This window comes from Saimiri boliviensis, chromosome 2 (genome assembly GCF_048565385.1).
Source record: "Saimiri boliviensis isolate mSaiBol1 chromosome 2, mSaiBol1.pri, whole genome shotgun sequence".
NCBI classification, from domain to species: domain Eukaryota; kingdom Metazoa; phylum Chordata; class Mammalia; order Primates; family Cebidae; genus Saimiri; species Saimiri boliviensis.
This window is the reverse complement of record NC_133450.1, coordinates 153965523-153985762: the sequence shown is the minus strand read 5'-3', so window position 1 is coordinate 153985762 and position 20240 is coordinate 153965523. Positions and strand designations below refer to the sequence as shown.

The following is a 20240-nucleotide window of genomic DNA, read 5'->3' as shown; positions in this document are numbered from 1 at the left end:
TGTCTAAACTTAGACATAGTCATTTACCATTCCACGTCTAAACCTCTTTTCCCTGGGAGCCTTCTGTGGCTCCCACTCCCCACACACCCTCCATCATCACTGGACTAAGTATCTCTCCCATATCCTCTGTAGCATATTTGACAGGCACTCCTCCATCACAGCATCATCACACAGTGCTAAAATCACCTCTTGCTGGTTTCACTCTTCTACTAGACTTTAAAGTCTCCAAAATGGAAAAGGAGAGGAACAGCGTCTATCTTGTTTACTGCTATATTCTCACCCAATATGTAGTTTACACAGCACTCAGTAAATACTGTGTTTGCTGGATGGACAAGTACATGAAGCAAGTCAGCATTTGAGTCCAGATCATTTGACTCCAGTTCCTTCCATTTTCTACTACATGTTCCCATTTCATTCAAGACAACTTCTCTTTCTAAAATACAAATTACTACACAAGCCATCATGAGGGGGAAATGCCAGAGATAACTTGGAATTGGGGTATCAAATTATCAAAATTCCTCTAGGTTTGACTGCAATTTCAAGCCCTGTAAGTGGACTCTTGGGTCTAGGCATGCCATTTACAGCATGAGGAGGGAGGGAAGGAAGGAGTCCACTGGGATAATCCTGTTTGCAGCCAACTGTAGTACACAGCTTGGGTCATGGAAGGCACACCTGGAGATGTTTGAGAAGCAATCAGCCATTCCCAACATAGGCTAGAAACAAAATGGAAAAGGTCAAAGTTAACATGGAGAGATTCAAAACCATTTGGGATTATGTCAAAAGAATGTCCTGTAGTTTTTTGACATATATGTGTTTTAAGAAAAGAAGTGAATTTGCCAGATCCTGACAGCTCTCTCTTACATCAAGAAAAATGAAAATATATTTTGTTTTTAAAATACCTACATCAACCACAGGTCTTCAGCTTAATCATAAAATACTGAATTTAGGAAGCCAGCAACTTCCTTCTGAGTTAAACATCAGCGCTGACATCCCCCAAGTCCATGGTTCCTAAACTCCAGCACGCATCTGAATCACCAAGAGACTTACAGAAAAACAAATTGCCGCCCTGCCACCCTCTCTCCCTGCCCCACCTCTGAGACTGTCTTATTTACTAGATCTGGACAAGGCAGGAAATTTGCATCTCTGAAAAGTTCCTAGAACCATAAAAATAGATGAAGTAGTAATACATACTACAACATGAATGAACCGCCAAAACATTATGCTAAGAAGCCACACACATAAATCATAGATTGTATGATTCAATTTATATGAAACACCTAGAAGAAGCAAATCCATACGGACGAAATGTCTATTTGTGGTTGCCAGAGGCCAAGGTGATGGGGGAATGCAGACTGGCTGCTTAATGAGTATAGGCTTTCCTTTGAGAGTAATGAAAATATTTTGCAGCGAGATAGAGGTGATGGTTGCATAACATTGAAAATGTACTAAATGTGATGGTCTGTGATGTTAATTTTACTTCAGCAACAACAAAAAGTCCCTAGGTAATGCCGATGTGGTCCAGAGACCACACTTTGAGAAGCAGTGGCTTTAGTTACAGGCACAGAGAGGAGAGCAAAGAAAGTCAACTTTGGAAATAGATGGACACCTCCATGTGTAATCCAGCAAGTGAGTCTACAGCTGAGAACTCAGGAAGGCTGAAACAGGCTGTTGCACTGGAAATCTCTGCTGTCAGTTTGGGCTCAGACCAACAGCTGGCAGCCACATCCACATTCCAAATTGAAGTTCTGAACCACCCAAGCAAAGGAGGGGTCTGAATCCAGTTGCACTTGTCTCAGCTGACAATTCACCTCTGGCTTAAAAAGACTTTAAAGAGCGAGGGAGACCAGGCGCAGTGTCTCACACCTGTAATCCCAGGCGTGAGGCTGAGGCAGGTGGATCATGGGGACAAGAGATAGAGACCATCCTGGCAAACATGGTGAAATCCTGTCTGTACTAAAAATACAAAAATTAGCTCAGTACGGTGGCGTGTGCCTGTAGTCTCAGCTACTTGGGAGACTGAGGCAGGAGAATTGCTTGAACTTGGGAGATAGAGGTTGCAGTGAGCCGAGATGGCACCAATGCACACTCCAGCCTGGTGACAGAGCAAGACCCCATCTCAAAAAAAAAAAAAAAAAAAAGGAGTGAAGGAAAGTTGGCAAATGGAGAGAGAGGGTTTCTTCAGATACAGTTGCTGCTATTCTGTGAGATTTCCCTCATGCATTGAGGAAGCAGTGATAATTCTTCCTTTTCACTTCACATGTGCCCATCTACCCATCTCTGAACACTGTTTGCAGACCTAGGGCCATTCATCTTTTTAAAGAACTTGAGAAGGTGAAGACCATTTTATCCTCACTGTATATGTAAAAAGAGAGATGGACCTGGAGCCAGAACAACTAAAGTTGCTCTCAGTTCTGCCTCTCACTAATTGAATGTTTTGACCAATTACTTACTTTCTCTGAACCTCAGTTTCCTCATCTGGAAAATGAAAATAAGAGTGACTCCTTCATAGGGCTTTAGTGAGAACTAAACAATGTAACCTTTGAAAGCACTATAATATACTTTGTGTATCATGGTTATTATTTTCCACAATTAGAATGTTGCTCTACCACTGTCCGCACTGATCCAGTGTACCTAAAATCTCCAAGGGATGCTCCTCCTCCTGAAGAGGTGCAGCCCCCTATCTTTTATTCTGTAACTGCTCATGAAAGATGGTATCTACATGCGTCACAATGTAATGCAGATTTGGGTATTATTGGAGAAAAAACTATTTTGCTTAGAAGATAAGAAAAACAAATGGGAAGTATAAATAAGTAGCTTGATACCTGCAAGACAAGTTAGAGCATACAGAAGAAGTAAATGCTGAATATAGAGAGGTGAGGGGCACCTATTACTCATGATACAGTCAATATCCATGAGGCCTTAAACCAACTGAACTGATGATGGCCATTCTGGCCTTATATGTGGTCTGCACGAGAAGCGCATGTGAAGGCAATAGTGCTTCTCATCAGGCCGAGGGGTGAGCTACTGCTGCCTTCAGGAGTGCTTATTCCTGTGTTTCAGCAAAGGGACAAATGTGTCTGTTGCTAACTGTAGACACCTTTCATATGCCTGTCTCCCTCGCTTACATCCGACCATGTCTCCATACAAGAGACACGGTGGGGAGGCTGATGCAGCAGGGAGAGAGGACAAATGAACACTGCTAGCACAGGGTGCAGACAGTGGGCTCCTTCCACCCACTGAGATCTTTCTCTAAGTGTGTTAGCCTACTCCACATGTCTCCTGGTTTCTTACTATGTGTTTTAAATGGAATCAACAAGCCAGCTCATTCAAGTATTTTACTTTGTTCTGGGAGGCCTTCTATTCCCTGTCTTTGAGAGCGCTTGCCTGGTAGTGTTCTGTGAGGCTGCCATTACATCAAGGTAATTTCCTGCATGGGACACTCCCCATGCCTTTGCACACATGGCCAGTGGCCTCTGCCTGGAATGCCCTTTGTTGGTCTCACACCATTTACTCATCAAAACCACAATTGAATATCAGTTCTTTTGCAGAGACCTCCTTCATCCTGTCCCAACTGTCACCCACTGTAAATGCCTGCCCGTTAGCGTTTTGCTCTATTGCAGGACTTATCACACAGGACCATACATGTTTGTTTTCTCATTTTTCCCTCCTTCTGTATGCTATAATTACGTTGAGGGATGGAACCAGGTGCAACTAACTCCTGATGCATAGTAGGTGCATTTGGGTTTCTGCACCAAAAGTATCTGCAAAAACAACCGATGGATAACAAGTGATGCGCATAGGACCTCCTGCTGAGAGGTGACAAGATCATTTAGAGCCAAGATTTTTCAGTCTACTTCTAAAAGTGTAGCCAGAAAATATGCATACATTTTACTTTATAAAACTTTGCATGGCAATAAAACACCACTGCAAAGTTAGAAGACATTTGACAAACAGGGACATTTTGAAAATTGTATCACAGGAGGTTAATGTTCTTAATATACAAGGAACTACTAAAAATAGAGAATAAAATAACCAATAATCCTATAGAAAAGGGGGGTGGGTAACAAATAGACCAGATAAGAATTGTCAGTGGTTTGTAAATTTATTACAAGATGTTCAACTTTACTCAGAATTGGGAAAATGCAAATTAAAACCCTTTGAGGTTGACATTTTTTACCTACCAGATGAGCAAGAATATTAATGTTTAGCCAAATACCTTATGGCAAGGTAATGGAGAAACTGCCATTCTCATACTTGGCTGGAGGAAATGTCAAATGTTATAAACCAGGCATCCACAAACTTTTTACACAGGGGGCCAGTTCACTGTCCCTTAGACCGTTGGAGGGCCGCCACATACTGTGCTCCTCTCACCAATGAAAGAGGTGCCCCTTCCTGAAGTGCGGCGGGGGGCCGGATAAATGGCCTCAGGGGGCCACATGAGGCCCGCGGGCCGGGCCGTAGTTTGCGGACGCCTGTTATAAACATTACAGGAGGGATCTTGTAGCATCTTGTGCATAGTCCTTCACCCTTTGACCTAGTAAACACACTTCTAGAAATCTATCCCAAAGTTACACTGCAAAAATACAAAGGCAAAAAAGGTGTGTGTGGAAACTATTGTTCATTGCAGCTCTACTTATAATGGCAAAAGAATAGAAAGATCCAAATGCCCCAGTATAAAGAATTGTTTGATTAAGATAGATAAATATACTCAATACAGTACTATGTGGTTATGAAAAAGAATAACAAATATCTCTCTGTAATCTATGGGATCATCTCCAGGATGTATCCCATATATCTGGAATCCCTTCGGAGTACCTGTCTTTGAAACAGGCAAGAATAATCAACTCTCCTATGCAACGAAGTCTAAATAATACTTTCCTTCAAGGAGTGGGGCAGAACTCCCTATCCCTTAAGTGTGGGCTGCAAATGGTGACTTTCCTCCAAAGCGTACAGCATGGAAAGAACAGAAAGAAGGGAATATTAGCATGGAAAGATCTGACAGACATTATCTCATCCAAGTGACCGAGGTCACCATCAGCAGTGATCAGCCATGTTGATAGTATGTGTCCCTGATAAGATGTGATGAGAATGACATTTTCCCTCTGTGGCCTTCCTCCTAAAACCCATATTCCCAATCTATCAGAAAAACATTTGATAAGCCCCAGTAGAGGGACATTGTACAAAATAGCTGACCAGTGCTTCTCAAAACTGTCAAGGTCATCAAAACCAAGGGAAGTCTGGAAACTGTCACAGTCTAGAGGAGCCTGAGGCGATGGATGACCAAATGTAATATGGTATCATGGGTGGGATCTTGGGATAGAAACAGGGCATTAGGTCAACACTAAGGAACTCTTGAGTAAAGTGTGGACTTCAGTTAGTAACAGTGTATAACTATTGTTCCAGTAGTTGTGATAAATGTACCATACTAATAATGGAAGATATTAATAATAGGGGAAACCGAATGAAGTATGTATGGGAACTCTACTATCTTTGAAATGCTCTGTAAACTTAAAATGATTCTGAAACAAAAATTGGACTCTAAAAAGTGTCACTTTTCAAACTTGGTTGCAGGTTTAAAACATGTAAATACATAGTCTCTGTGACCCAAAGAGTCCACTGTTAGGAATTCACCTCCAGATACCTTGTAGACTTACTTTTGAGCTTCGTGTGCAAGCATTGTATTCATTGGAACACTGTAATACCAAAAAAAAAAAAAAAAAAAAAAAAAAAAGGAAAAGAAAAAGAAAACAATTTAAATTCTATTAACAGTAAGCTTGTTAAATAAATTAAGGCATATTCATCTGACACACTGAAAAATAAAAATGAGGCAGCTACTATGTGAAAGGAGTTCCATAATATATTAAGGGAAAAAAAATCAAGGCACAGAACATTGTACATAATAAAATCCCTCTTGTATAAATAAATAATTTTAAAGAGAAAAAATACACATCGATTTTTTTTTTTTTTTTTTTTTGAGGCGGAGTTTTGCTCTTGTTACCCAGGCTGGAGTGCAATGGCGCGATCTCGGCTCACCGCAACCTCCGCCTCCTGGGTTCAAGCAATTCTCCTGCCTCAGCCTCCTGAGTAGCTGGGATTACAGGCACGCGCCACCATGCCCAGCTAATTTTTTGTATTTTTAGTAGAGACGGGGTTTCACCATGTTGACCAGGATGGTCTCGGTCTCTCGACCTCGTGATCCACCCGCCTCGGCCTCCCAAAGTGCTGGGATTACAGGCTTGAGCCACCGCGCCCGGCTTCACATCGATTTTTATATGCTGACATACGCATGAAATATTTTCTGGAAATGTGCTAGAAAACTGTATTGATACAGTTGTTACTTCTGAGTTTGGAACTGGTGCTACAGGGTGGGGAGGATCTTTTATCACTTTTATCTGCTGTTGAACTTTCTGTGCATGTATTTTAATTTTTAAAAAATCATCATCCTGGGCCGGGCACGGTGGCTCAAGCCTGTAATCCCAGCACTTTGGGAGGTCGAGGTGGGTGGATCACGAGGTCAAGAGATCAAGACCATCCTGGTCAACATGGTGAAACCCCGTCTCTACTAAAAATACAAAAAATTAGCTGGGCATGGTGGCATGTGCCTGTAATCCCAGCTACTCAGGAGGCTGAGGCAGGAGAATTGCCTGAACCCAGGAGGCGGAGGTTGCGGTGAGCCGAGATCGCGCCATTGCACTCCAGCCTGGGTAAGAAGAGTAAAACTCTGCCTCAAAAAAAAAAAAAAAAAAAAAAAAATCATCATCCTTTTGGATTACAACTAGTCTAGCTTTAGGATTATATACAGCTAAAAATGAAGAGAGGATTTGAGAGGATCTGAGTCTTCATGCTATATTTCTTGAGTGTTTCCAAGAAACTCAGATTGATGTTAACCTCTGTACTTATCCTTTTTTTTTTTTTTTTTTTTTGAGTCTTGCTCTGTCACCAGCTGGAGTGCAATGATGCAATCTTGGCTCACTGCAGCCTCCACCTTCCAGGTTCAAGCGAATCTCCTGCTTCAGCACTTCCCTGAGTAGTGGGGACTATAGGTGTGCACCACAATACCCGGCTAATTTTTGTATTATTTTAGTAGAGATGAGGTTGCACCATGGGGCCAGGCTGGTCTTGAACTCCTGACCTCAGGTGATCCACTGGCCTCGGCCTCCCAAAGTGCTGGAATTACAGGTGTGAGCTACCGTGCCTGGCTACCATTACCCATTTTTGATTATTAATTTTATGTGTCAATTTGACTAGACTAAGGGATGCCTGGATAGCTGTTGAAAGGTTATTTCTGCATGTGTCTACAAGGGTGCTTCTGGAAGAGATTAACATTTGAATCAGTAAACTGAATAGAGATTATCTTTACCAATGTGGTTGGGCATCACCTAGTCCATGGAGGGTCCAAGTAGAACGAAAATATGTGAAAAAGCAAATTTGCTTTCTTCCTGAGCTGATACATTCATATTCTCCCACCATTGGACATCAGCATTTCTCGTTCTCTGGCCTCTGGACACAGACTGGGACTTAACACTAACCATACCCTGGTTCTCAGGCCTTTTGATTCAGACTGATTCAAACTAAAGTTACACCACCAGCTTTCCTGGTTGTCCAGCTTGCAGATGTCAAATTGTGGAAGTACTCAGCCTCCATAATTATGTATGTCAGCTCTTATCATAAATACATATGTATACATACACACATATATGATTCTGTTTCTCTGGAGAATCCTAACATACCATTCAAGCATTAATATTAATTATCAATTGGATGCCTTCATCTTAGAGATCTAAGAGGAATCTTCTGAGAAATTGGATATGAGAGATTGCATTCTGATGAGTACATGAAAATGAGCAGTAGGGAGACTGGCACATGGGGTGGATGTGCGACTGTTTCCAAGGGATAGGCTGGTAAGAAGAGAGTTTGCGTTGACCAGGGGACACATTAGATCATGAGTTATTTGATAAGGCCGAGGAGGCTACTGATATAGGATGATGTGATTTGAAGAAGATAGGCCCTGAGGGAAGGGCCTAAAATTTACCTTAATAGACTCTTGTGCAGTTTTATCTAGCCCAGTGATTCTCAACTCTGGAGGTACATTAGAATTACCTAGGGAAGCTTTCTAAGGCTATGTTCTCCAACAGGAGACTAGAGAAACAAATAGTGGCACATCCATACGGAGTAACACTTAGCAGTAAAAATGAACTATGAACACACCGTATCAACCAAACTGATGAATCTCAAATGCATTATGCTAAGTGAAAGAAGCCTACACTGAAAAACTATACACTGCATGATTTCATTCCTATGTCATTCTGGAAAAGACAAAACTATAGGAAAATTAAACATATCAATGGCTGCCAGGAGCTCGGGGTACGAGGAACAGCTTGACTATAAAGGGGATAGGAGAATTTGGGAGAGGGCGTGGACCTGTTCTATATGGATTGTAATAGTTACATGACTGTATGCATGTGGCAAAATTTACAAAACTCTACCCTAAAGAAGATACATTTTATTGCATATAAATTATACTTCAAAACAAAGGCCTTCCCCCAAATATTATTATTCATTTGGTCTTGGGTGGAGGCGAGAGATTAATTTTTAAAAACTCCTCAGATGGAAAATATCTGTTTTGGTCCAAGATGGAGTACCAGGGAGTGGATTTTCCTTTCCACCTGAGTCAACCAAAAGAAAAAGAAAAAAAAAAAAAAAAAAAACAAAGAAAAGAAAAGCAGACAAAATATATGAAACAATGGGATTTAAGACATTGACCATCAGGCAACCAAAGATGGTGAACTCTGCAATCTGGAGGTGATGAATACTGCTCATTATCTTGATCAGGCATCCCCAAACTTTTTACACAGGGGGCCAGTTCACTGTCCCTCAGACCGCTGGAGGGCCGCCACATACTGTGCTCCTCTCACTGACCACCAATGAAAGAGGTGCCCCTTCCTGAAGTGCGGCGGGGGGCTGGATAAATGGCTTCAAGGGGCCGCACGCAGCCCGCGGGCCGTAGTTTGGGGACGCCCATCTTGATTACAGGGATACTTCCCTGGGTGTATATATACATATATTAAAACTTAGCAAATTGTTCTGTACTTTTTATATGTGCAGTTTATTGTACATCAATTACGCACCATTAAAGGCATTTTTCTTTAAGTTCCCCAGGTGATTCCAAGTGTATAGTTAGAGTTAAGGACCAGCAGCCCACACATACATATAACCTTACTGGGCCTTGGAATCTAACATCATTTGAATTCAATGTCATGTGATTGAAGCACATGAAATGTTCAAGTTTTTTACAAGGCATTCTTTACTTAAACAGAACTCATTCTGGGACCTAAGTTTACACTTGCAGGAACAGTATTTTTTAACAATAATTCTTTTAGAACTGATTGATGTCATTGTAAAAAAGAAAAAAAACAAAAAACAAAAAAGAGAGAGAGACAGTGCAGGGGGAGGCTAGGATCTTATCTGGAAAGATTTTTAAATGTTAGAACAAAACACATCGATACAACTTAACAACTTCTAGGACACTTAGAATATGCATAAAAAGCATTTAAATTGTTCATAACATTTAACCCAGAATTTAAACTAAGGAAGGAAGAGCGCAAGTGTGCCACTTCAGCAATGCTATCACAGCAGAAACATGGGAATCCAAAGCAAACAAGCAAACAAATAAAAAGTAGTGGTCACATGAATTATGGTATGCGAGTAAAAAGAATAGCACAAGGCCACCTAAATAATGCTGTATAAAAATATCTAATGATGAGTAGCGCCACGTAACGCTGCAGCAGCGCATCCCCAGGTGTGGCGCCCACCAGCACCCACGGCGCAGCAACGAGGGGTGCTGGGAGCCCGGGTGCCCTTAAGTGAGGAGAACTGGGAGTGGGCTCTGGAGGCTGCAGAGGCGATGCCAGAGAAGACAGAGCCTCGACAGGGAGTGGAGCTTTTGAAGATGGTTTGACTGCCTTGGAGATTTGGAGATCGGATACCACGATGAGGACTCACACACCAGGGCGCTCCCAGTGTGTTTTTCATATATTTGCTTTGCTTTGTGTCAGCCTGCATCACCAACAAGAACCCAGAAGTCATGATTCCCTTCACCAATGTCAACTACGACAGCCACCCATGCTGTACTTCTCCAGGGCAGAGGTGGCAGCTCAGGGCTGCCGGCTTGCATGGGCACATTGCAGCTCACCTCACAGAGGCTGTGCACACGATGCTGTCCAGCCCCTTGGAATACCTCCCTTCCTGGGACCCAAAGGACTACAATGCCTGCTGCAATGAAATTTATGGAAACAACTTGGGTGGCTTGGCAATGTTCTGTGTGCTGTATCCTGAGAACATTAAAACCCAACATGTGGCCAAAGATACACTGAGAGAATGGCAGTACAGCTTCGTAGGTTGGTAAAAGATGCTCCTTAAGATGAGGTCTGACTTCCTCACTCCCTGGTTGGTTTTGCCACTACTTCTTATACAACTACCTGAGCCAGACACAACAGGAGAAGTTTCTTGAAGTGATTGCCAATGCCTCAGGGTATATGCATAAAACTTCATACAGGAGAGGATGGCGATTTCAATACCTGCACAATCATCAGCAACTGCATGGCTTTGCCCACAGGGAGCCTCTAGCCCTGATGAATCAAAGATATTTTCAAGAAGCCTATTTATGGACCAAACAAGTTCTGACCATCATGGAAAAATCTCTGGTCTTGCTCAGGGAGGTGACAGATGGCTCCCTCTATGCAGGAGTTGCATGGCAGCTATACCACCAGATCACTCTTCCCATACACATTACTTGTCCAGAGGCACTTCGACATCAACCACTTTGACCATCTGTGGCTTCAACAGCACTTTGTATAGAACCATCCTGCCAAGGTTTCAAAGGACTGTGGCTATTATAGACTCAAATTACAACTGGTTTTATGGTCCAGAAAGTCAATTAGAGTTCCTTGATAAATTTGTCATGCATAATGGCAGTGGTAACTGGCTAGGTGACCAAATCAAAAGGGACCACGTGGTGGAAGGTCCAGGAACACCACCCCAAGGACAGTGCTGGTGTACTCTGCACACAGAACTTCTCCAGTACGATGCCAGCTTGAAGTTGGTTCCTCCTCCAAACTTTGGCATCCCTACACTGCATTATTTTGAAGAGAAACAAATAGTGGCACATCCATGTGGAGTAACATTCAACAATAAAAGTGAACTATGGACACACCCTATCAACCAAACAAGAGAAATTCTGTTAGATATTTTGGCTACAAGTAACTAGAAAAGTTTAAACAGCATAAACAATACAGCTATTTATTTTACCATCTATCAACATGCCCAGTTTGGGAATGGTTGCAACATTGAGAAACTTAACAAAGGAACAGCAGTCCCGGTTGTGATCTTGTTCATCAGCTGATCTTGTTCATCAAGCTTTTACCTCATCCTTCATATTTGCAACTGGCTGCCATTGTTTCAGATACATTCAGACAACAATACCCAGACTTGAAAAGGGAAAGTTCTTTCTGCAAGTTTTTTTTTTTTTAAGAGCAGAGAAATTTTTCCCAGAAGCTTCCTACAGACTTCCCCGATGTCTCTTTGGCCATAATAATGTCACATGCTACTCCCAAGTCAATCACTGACAAGGTGAGAAGAATGATCAAGAATGACCCAGACCAGTTAAGTTTCATTCCCCCAGGCAGGGGAAGGTCCCAGCTTTCCCCACAGCACATGGCTGTCCTACATCTCAACAAAATCAGTGTTGGCTCACAAACCAGAAAGGAGAGAAATGGCTGTTAATTAGATGACTGTCAGGTAACAGAACAGTAAATGCAATATATTTCCATTTGGATAAAGAAAAGTGAATATAGATAGGTCTGTAATGAATAAAAGGCTACGCATATTTTTAAATACTACATTATTGGAATTACAGAAAATATTTTTCTTGTTTCTGCTTTTTTTCCCCGAAATGTTCTGCAATGAATATGTAATATATTTGAACTTTATTTGCACCCTGCCCCACAAAAAAAATATATCCAAAAAATGTGATTTTAAAATAAATCACTTATAGTCCTTTCCAGGTCTCTTTTAAAGAAATAAATATGAAGAGTAGTTATGTAAGATGAAACCCAGAGGGTTCGCTCAGCTGAGGCTGGAACCTGTCTGACGCAGCATTCAAAGACATGGAGCCTTCTGCGCTCACATGAGTCCCAGGCCCCCAACGCCCCACAGACAGCAGCAACTTTATCCCAGAGGCTACTCTTGCTGCTTGGAAGACAGAGCCCTGTCACTTATCTTCCCAAACTGGAGGGTTGGGCAGTACAAACTGGATTATAAACCAGTCCTCAGTGCCAAGGCCGAGAACATGCCACACACCTGTCCAGGGAACAGGGTTACGCTGAGACTTTCACCCCCACCACAAGCAGGAAGACAGAGCTGAAGGAATGAAAACAGAAGGCCCTGCAAAGAAGTCGAAGAGCAGTGAAGTCAATCTATGCCCCTAGACACCTGTCTAGTAACTTGGCATAGCAGCATATGCATTTTGTGAGCATGTTGGACTGGAATTCTACCCTGGTGTATGCTGCATGTCACCTATAGTCACTTTCCAGCCTATACCTGGGATTCAAAAAGATGAGGGTGATGAAGAATGAGGAATGATATTTCTGCAGCCAAAGCAGGGACAGTCCACACTCACTCACCAAATCTCTGACCCTCTGCATGAAACCCCAGTGGCCACCTCCAGCCCAGTCCAGGCAGCACAGAGCAGGCAGTGCCCTCAAGGAGACACAAGAAGCAAGCCTAGTGGAAAAGATTCGAGCTTTAGAGCAACACAGACCTCAGCTCCAATCTGACGCTACCAACGGCTAGTTGTGCAAGCTTGGGCAAGCCACTTCACCGCCCTGTGCCTCAGTCTCTTCACTTGTAAAATGGGAATAAGGCTTTTAAAATATTCTTTGAGTTCGCCTATGCAAAGTGTGACAAACCTCATCTCAGTGTAATAGAGTGAAGAAGCTGGAAGGGCAGTAATGGCCGGCAAATGCACCTCCAGCACCAACCCAGGAAATCCCGCCCTTGTTTTCGCCTCAGACTCCGGGCACAAAAATTAATCAAGACTTCTGAGGCCTGAAGTCTGGGGCTGTCAGATTCACTCTTCTGGATTGAACTTTTAATGGAGGCAGATCACTGGGGCTTGCTCTTGCCAGATAAATAAATGGTACTTTGAAAATTATACCTGGCTGACTTCACCTGCTCACAGCCACACCACCTGGTGCTGGGGAAGCCAGCTCTCACTCAATCGCGCCTGAGGGGCCTGAAAGGAGAAAGTGAGGTTAAATCATTGGAACTGCACGTCTGCCTGCAACGGACTGTGTGGGCAACGTGCATGAATGAAAAGAACAGAGAAGAAGAAAGAAAGGAAAAGCTGCAGGAGGCAGAAACTGGAGGGGAGGCTCTGTCTTAGAGTAGCTATGACTTTGATGCTTGTTTGGGTTTAACACTGCTAGAGAAATGGCTCATGAAGCTTGAGGTGAGGTGGAGATGAATTCCCTCTAATGAAAATCCCTGAACCATCAGAGTGCTTCATTAGTTCCGCACAAGACCTCTTAGGCATGCAATGGACCCATAGGGCTCTTCAGTGGGAAGATTATTCCCCGGGTGTTCATTTGGACGCTGAATTCTGGTTTAATCACCATTGAAACTGTCCTGAGAAAAAGAAATGGGGCAGGTGAAAATGAGAACACTCAAGGTCATATTTACCCACGTTGTTTAGAGTGAAAAATGTAGCTCATACAAAGCCTGGCCACAGAAACCACTTCATTAAACATAGATGACCACTATGTCCAAGCTTTTGTACTTCCTTTTTTGAAATCTAACAAGTTTTGGTTTTAATATTTTATCTAAGAAAAGGAATGTGTTTGGGGCTGGGTGCAATGGCTCACGCCTGCAATCCCAGCACTTTGGGAGGCAGAGGTGGGTGGATCACCTGAGGTCCGGAGTTCGAGACCAGCCCGGGCAACTTGGTAAAACCCTGTCTCTACTAATAATACAAAAATTAGCCAGGTGTGGTGGCCCATGCCTGTAATCCCAGCTACTTGGGAGGCGAAGGCAGGGGAATTGCTGGAATCTGGGAGGTAGAGGTTGCAGTGAGCCAAGTTTGTGCCACTGACCTCCAACCTGGATGACAGAGTGAGATTCCGTCCCCCCCCCCAAAAAAAAAACAAAGAAGCAAATAAAAAGAATGTGTTTATAAAAATAAGGAGTGACCTTTTTCAAGGTATTTTACAAGTTTGCCTTTTGATGATAATGAATTAGTGCAATTGTGCACTTGATAATAGTGATGGTGCACTAGCCAGGGAGTTCAGACCTTCTGCTTGCAGATGGGGAAACGAAGGCCCAGAGAGATGAAAGGACTTACTCAGATCACAAAATTGCCACTGGCTGACCTAGGCCTAGAGCCTAGGGCTTTCTGTAAATATGTAAATATTTATGGATTTAGGTATGTATTTATTAATTTTTAAATAGTAACTGATTTTCATTTCAGAGTAAGTACAAGTCCATATTTTCAAGAGTAAAATAGTACTATGTAGTTTATAACAAAACAGTGGTCTCAAACCCTAAGTGCAGCTCTTTAGAGGCAACTCCTTTCAAATCTATCCCATGCTTCCTCTGACACATGCCTTCATTTTTTTTTTTTTTTTTTTTTTTTTTGAGACAGAGTCTTGCTCTGACACCCAGGCTGGAGTGCAGTGGCACAATCGCAGCTCATTTTTTATATTTTTAGTAAAGATAGGGTTTGGCCATGTTGGCCAGGCTGGTCTTGAACCCTGACCTTAGATGATTCACAAAGGTGTTCCACAAAGCCTCCCAAAGTTCTGAGATTATAGATGTGAGAGCCACCACATGCAGCGCCTCTGTATTTTAAAATAATCTGCTGATAATAGATTTTTTGATTTACCAGTTTTAGGCATAATCTACTGATACCCTAATTTGAAAAACAAAGAGTTAGCCTCTCTTGACTTCTCCCCTGTTCTACCTATATTTGGCAGTTATTTTTAGATTTCTGGTTCAGTTGGTAATTAGTAAATAAATTATTAAAACCGTGCAAATCTTCTCTGCTGAGTCTTTTATGACTTCATTTTCTTTCTTTTTAAATTTTTTTCTTGCTTATGGAGTTAGTAATTGCCTTATATATTTATTTTTTCCTTTGGTTAGCCATGTACTGTCATGAATTCATCTCAAACTTTCCAGCAGATTGCATTCTCCCTCTCAGCACTATTTGCTGCATACATCTGGTTCCCTATCAGTTTAATACCGTTCCTGATTATGTCTCCCTTTCAGTCCCGTTCTCTTGCTCCAGACTAGCCCGTTGCTTACTAGGCTCTATCCAGACTTCAAGCTGGGAAAACCCTTCACAGGAATCTTTTCGGTCTTAGGTTGGATTCTCCTGTTTCCTAGAATACATGTATTCTTCTTAACTATTCATTCATTTTGGTGAAGTACTGCCAGAGAAAAGATGCACAGGATGAAAATGGTTGTGAAAATGACTGTATTCTACCCTCATATTCATTTGATAGTTTGGCTAGGTATAGACTTTTCTACCTAATTGATAGTTTAGCTGTGTCTAAACTTCATCCTCAGAATTTTGAAGGCTTTTCTCCTTAGATATCTAGCTTTCAATGTTGCATTTGGGAATTCTGATTCCCATTTTTTAAAGTATATGTTTCTAGAATATTCTTTTTATCCCTTTGAAGTGGAAAAATGTATTGACTATTATGTATTAGATATATTCAAAGCTAGGCACTTAATAGTCCTTACAAAAAAAAAAATTGAAGTGAAAAATTACTTTTCCTCTTTTTCAATAATGGAATTGAAACTCAGGGAAGATGTGTAATCTGCCTGATCCATGGGGCCTGTCACTGTAGGAAATGCTGTAGTGAAAACCCCAAAACCGCACAAAAATTGCTCATGCATATTATACGTTTGACTTGAGTTGTTAGTGGTCTCAGCTTATCAAAGTTACTCAGGAACGCTAGTTCTGGAGGTTCTAACAACACGTCCATCCATGCTCAATGATGCAGGGAAAAGGAAATGTGGCAATTCACTTAATGGTCATCAGAGTTTCTGCCTGGAAGTAACACAGGCCACTCCTTTCCATGTCCAGTTGGCCAAAGCCTGTGACGCGGCCACACCTAACTTTAATGGCAGTGGTAGTAGTTCCATGAGGGAATTCCTTCCTGGCAGTTTTCTGTAAATGTACGTGTTTTTCCAAATCCCAAGTCCCAGTGAAATGTAATCAACAAATTGGGAAAACAGAAAAAGAGTATTATGATTCTTCCACAAGAATTAAAGCATAGGAATCAACGTAGGCATGTTGCTCATGTTGATTTGAAGAGCAAGACCAAAAAATGCTAATGTGCAAAATCAAATGTTAAGATCAGCATTTCTGGGAACCAGGATAGAAGGATGGACTGGAGAAGTAAGAATCATCTAATTAGTCTTGCTTGTAGCTTTGCCATATCATAAGTGTGTATTCATGGCTTTGGTTGCTGGGTGAGTCATTCTTGCAAATAAAATAAACATCAGTAAGTGTGTACGTGTAGTGTACTTCATACAAATCCTATGAGTGATGTTCTAAGAAACCAGTTTTGAAAACAAATGTCTTTAAATCGGCAGTTTCAATGCATGGTTCTATTTAGTGCTGTTAACTTTGCTAAGGGATCCGAATGTTATATCATTTGAATACAACCCAGTAATACTGACTGGTGTTTTTCAGTGTTTGAATATTCCCTCTAGGCTACAGTTCTTTGTAAATATTTTAACTAAAGAAATTCAAGGAGCAGATGATATGAATGTTGTGGGAGACTTGGACAGGAAATCAGAGACTGAACAAAAACTTGAATTAGCAAAAGCAATATCAATTTCAATGGCAAAATCAAAACCAGACCCAGCAGACAAGAAAAACAAATATTTTAATTTTCATTATTAAAAAAACAAAAAACTTATATGAAGCAATAGGTGCTCTAAAGCTCAGCCTGAAGATGCTTTTAGATGCACTCCTCACAATTGAACAGATGTCAATGCAAGAGAGGAAATTGTCTAGGCAAATAATGCTTTGTGTGCTCTAGATTTTCATTTTAATAATGATAACTTATAGAAATATTTGTGGTAATATATTTCATTTTAGTAATAATTTTTACTTTCTATTTATCTTATGTTATTGTCTCCATCTTTTAATATTTTCTAGTCTCAGAGATTTATATAAAGAAGAGATTATTTTTGCATGTTATTGAAATATATATTCTTTTTGCATTGAAACATATTTTCTTGTTGCAGTAAATCAATTCACAGTAATAATAAGCCATGCATTTATTATTATGTCATTTCTAATAGAAAACTTCTGATAGCATAACACTATCACAGGAAAATGACTTAGTATTCACTATTACGGTTGCTCATTATTATATAAATACATAAGAAAAGATGATAAAAAATAAAGAATAATTTATGATTTCACGATTTCTGAGAACTAAAATTCCTGACTTGTTTCCCAATCCCAAAGACATATGCCTCTTGGAAGTTTGAAAACACCAAACAATGGAAGATATAGTACCACCAAATGTCTGAAATGACCACAGTCAGAAATATTTGGTGAACAGTACTAAGTACAACCCAAATGGTAGTGCCGGAATCCAAATCCAACTTTCTTATTCCAGAACTCATGTTCTGTCTTCTACTCAAAACTTCCTCTATTGTCACTGGTTATATATTAGTCTTTATTTGCTCATTCAATTATTCCGGATTCATTCATTTATCCAACAAGTATTTGCTAAGCCCTAGGTGTACAGGAATCACATTCTTGCATGGTGATGTTCAATAAGTATTTACTGAATATCTGACTATCAGACACTAAAGGTGTTATAGCATGAAATAGTAGTCCTAAAAGAATGAGGCACAGAATAGGCCACTGTCGATTGGGAATAGAAGGTAAAATCTAGAAAACAGTGGGACAGTTGGGATCTAGAGTGTGGTAGATGGAGGGGCACGGTGACTCATGCCTGTAAGCCCAGCACTGTGGGAGGCCGAGGTCGGGGATCACCTGAGGTCAGGAGTTCCAGACCAGCCTGGCCAACATGGTAAAATCCCATCTCTACTAAAAATATAAAAATTAGCCATGTGTGGTAACAGGTGCCTGTAATCCCAGCTACTTGGGAAGCTGAGGCAGAAGAATGGCTTGAACCCAAGAAGTGGAGGTCGCAGTGAGTTGAAATCGTGCCACTGCACTCCAGCCTGGGAGGCAGAGAGACTCTATCTAAAACAGAAAGAAAGAAAGAAAATAGAGTGTGGTAAGATGGCTTCTGGAGTCACACCTGGCAATGTAAATGTGAGAAAGGAAGGAGGAAAGGAGGGAGGGCAGGCGGGAGGGAGGACCTCAAATGAAGGAGGAAGGCTTCTAGGAGAAAGATGAGAGCTTGCCAAGACACACAGCACACTGCGTAGGAAGGTGGTCTTTGACATCTGAGAGTCCTGCTTTTAATTCCTAATTTTTGGGGCCAGGTATGATAGCTCACACCTGTAATTCCAGCAGTCTGGGAGGCCAAAGTAGAAGACTGCTTGAGCTGAGGATTTAAGAGCAGTCTGAGCCATACAGTCACACTCCATCTCTTAAAAAAAAAAAAAATTTTAAAAATCTGCATTTTGTGATCTTAATAAATTTGCTGAACTGCTCTGGGCCTCGGTATTCTCATTTGCAAAATGGAAACAAAAATAATTAACTTTAAAGCTTATTGTATGAGTTAAATACAAAGAAAACTCTTAATATAGTACCTGGGACACAGTAAATACTCAGTAAGAGGTCAATATTAATCATACTTTATCATCCTGTCTGGCTTTCAATTTTCTTGAGGATTTTTAAATATTTATTTTAAATGTGCCTTATAGATTTTTAAAAGTTTCTTCACTGGATGAAGAGTTCTGATGTAAGGAGAGACTATTTGAAATGTAGTCTGACTTTTTGGAGAGAAAAATTAGCCAAGACTTCATATTTCTCTGCATGTTTGTCCCGAAACCATGGATATAGCATAAAAATAGAGGAATGTGCTTGTTCTGAGATTTGGGATGTAGGTGCTAGTCAGAAAGAGTAAACAAATAGACTCAGTGCAGTGGCTCACGCCCGTAATCCCAACACTTTGGGAAGCTGAGGCATGTGGATCACTTGAGGTCAGGAGCTCAAGACCAGCCCAGCCAACATGGTGAAACCCCATCTCTACTAAAAATACAAAAATTAGCCAGGCGTGGTGGTGGGTGCTTATAATCCCCGCTACTTGTGAGGCTGAGGCAGGAGAATCAGTTGAACCCAGTAGACAGAGGTTGCAGTGAGCCCAGATTACACAACTTCATTCCAGCCTGGGCGAAAGAGCGAAACTCCATCTAAAAAAAGAAAAAAGAGTAAACAAATATATTCAATACTTTGCAATATCTTTTCTCTCAAGATGTAATAAATGTGGTAGCCATTCTTATTCAAGCCTGTTGTGAGCTCATGCTGCACACCATGGTTGCTTATCATTTTAAATGCTTTCACCTGTCCTGAAGAACAAACTGTTGAAGGTACTTCTCTTTCAACTAAGAAGAGGATCCACAGCTTGGGGCCAGCTTTCTCCAGTTAGAGTCCTGGAAATGACCAAGTCAAGACTGCTTCCATGATTTCCTAAACGATGATTACTTTGTATGCCTACAATGCCAAGTTGAACGTGTTTTTTCAAAAACACATTCCAGACATGTGTCACCTTGTGAACATCTTGATCTGTCTGGCCAGAAATGAGGCCAGAAAGAGGTGCCATGATGGAAAATTTCTCTGACGAAGACCTCCAACTCTGTGTTGCAGGGACCTGGTACATGATTTAGAGAGTTTAGACATATTACTTTAACCAATGGTCCTTAAAGCGAAGGAGAGCTACCAAACTCTTCAATGGGGGTTGGGTTTGGGAGGACATGATAAGATGTATACTTCAGAAAGCTCATTCTGGCTGAAGTGGGAAGAATGGATTGCAGCACAGAAAATCTTAGAGGCAGAAGCCTATTTCAGAAGACCGAGTGAGAGAGGAAGGTAGCCTAGACCAGGTGGTGGTGATAGAGATGAAGAAAGGGGGACAAATTCTTGGACATATTTGGAAAGTCTCATCATACAGGATTTAGTTGTTGATTAGATATGGAGAATGGGGAAGAGGAAGGAGTAAGAGAATGCTGCTTAGATTTTTGGGTTG

The 20240-nt window shown here is 41.3% G+C and overlaps 1 protein-coding gene and 1 pseudogene across 1 annotated transcript in view; both read left to right on the top strand.

Annotated features, from left to right (window-relative positions):
* Positions 1 to 20240, top strand: part of PIP5K1B (phosphatidylinositol-4-phosphate 5-kinase type 1 beta) — a 488372-nt gene that overhangs the window by 56220 nt on the left and 411912 nt on the right. The window lies entirely within an intron of this gene.
* On the top strand, positions 9991 to 11466 carry LOC101033511 (dermatan-sulfate epimerase pseudogene; annotated as a pseudogene).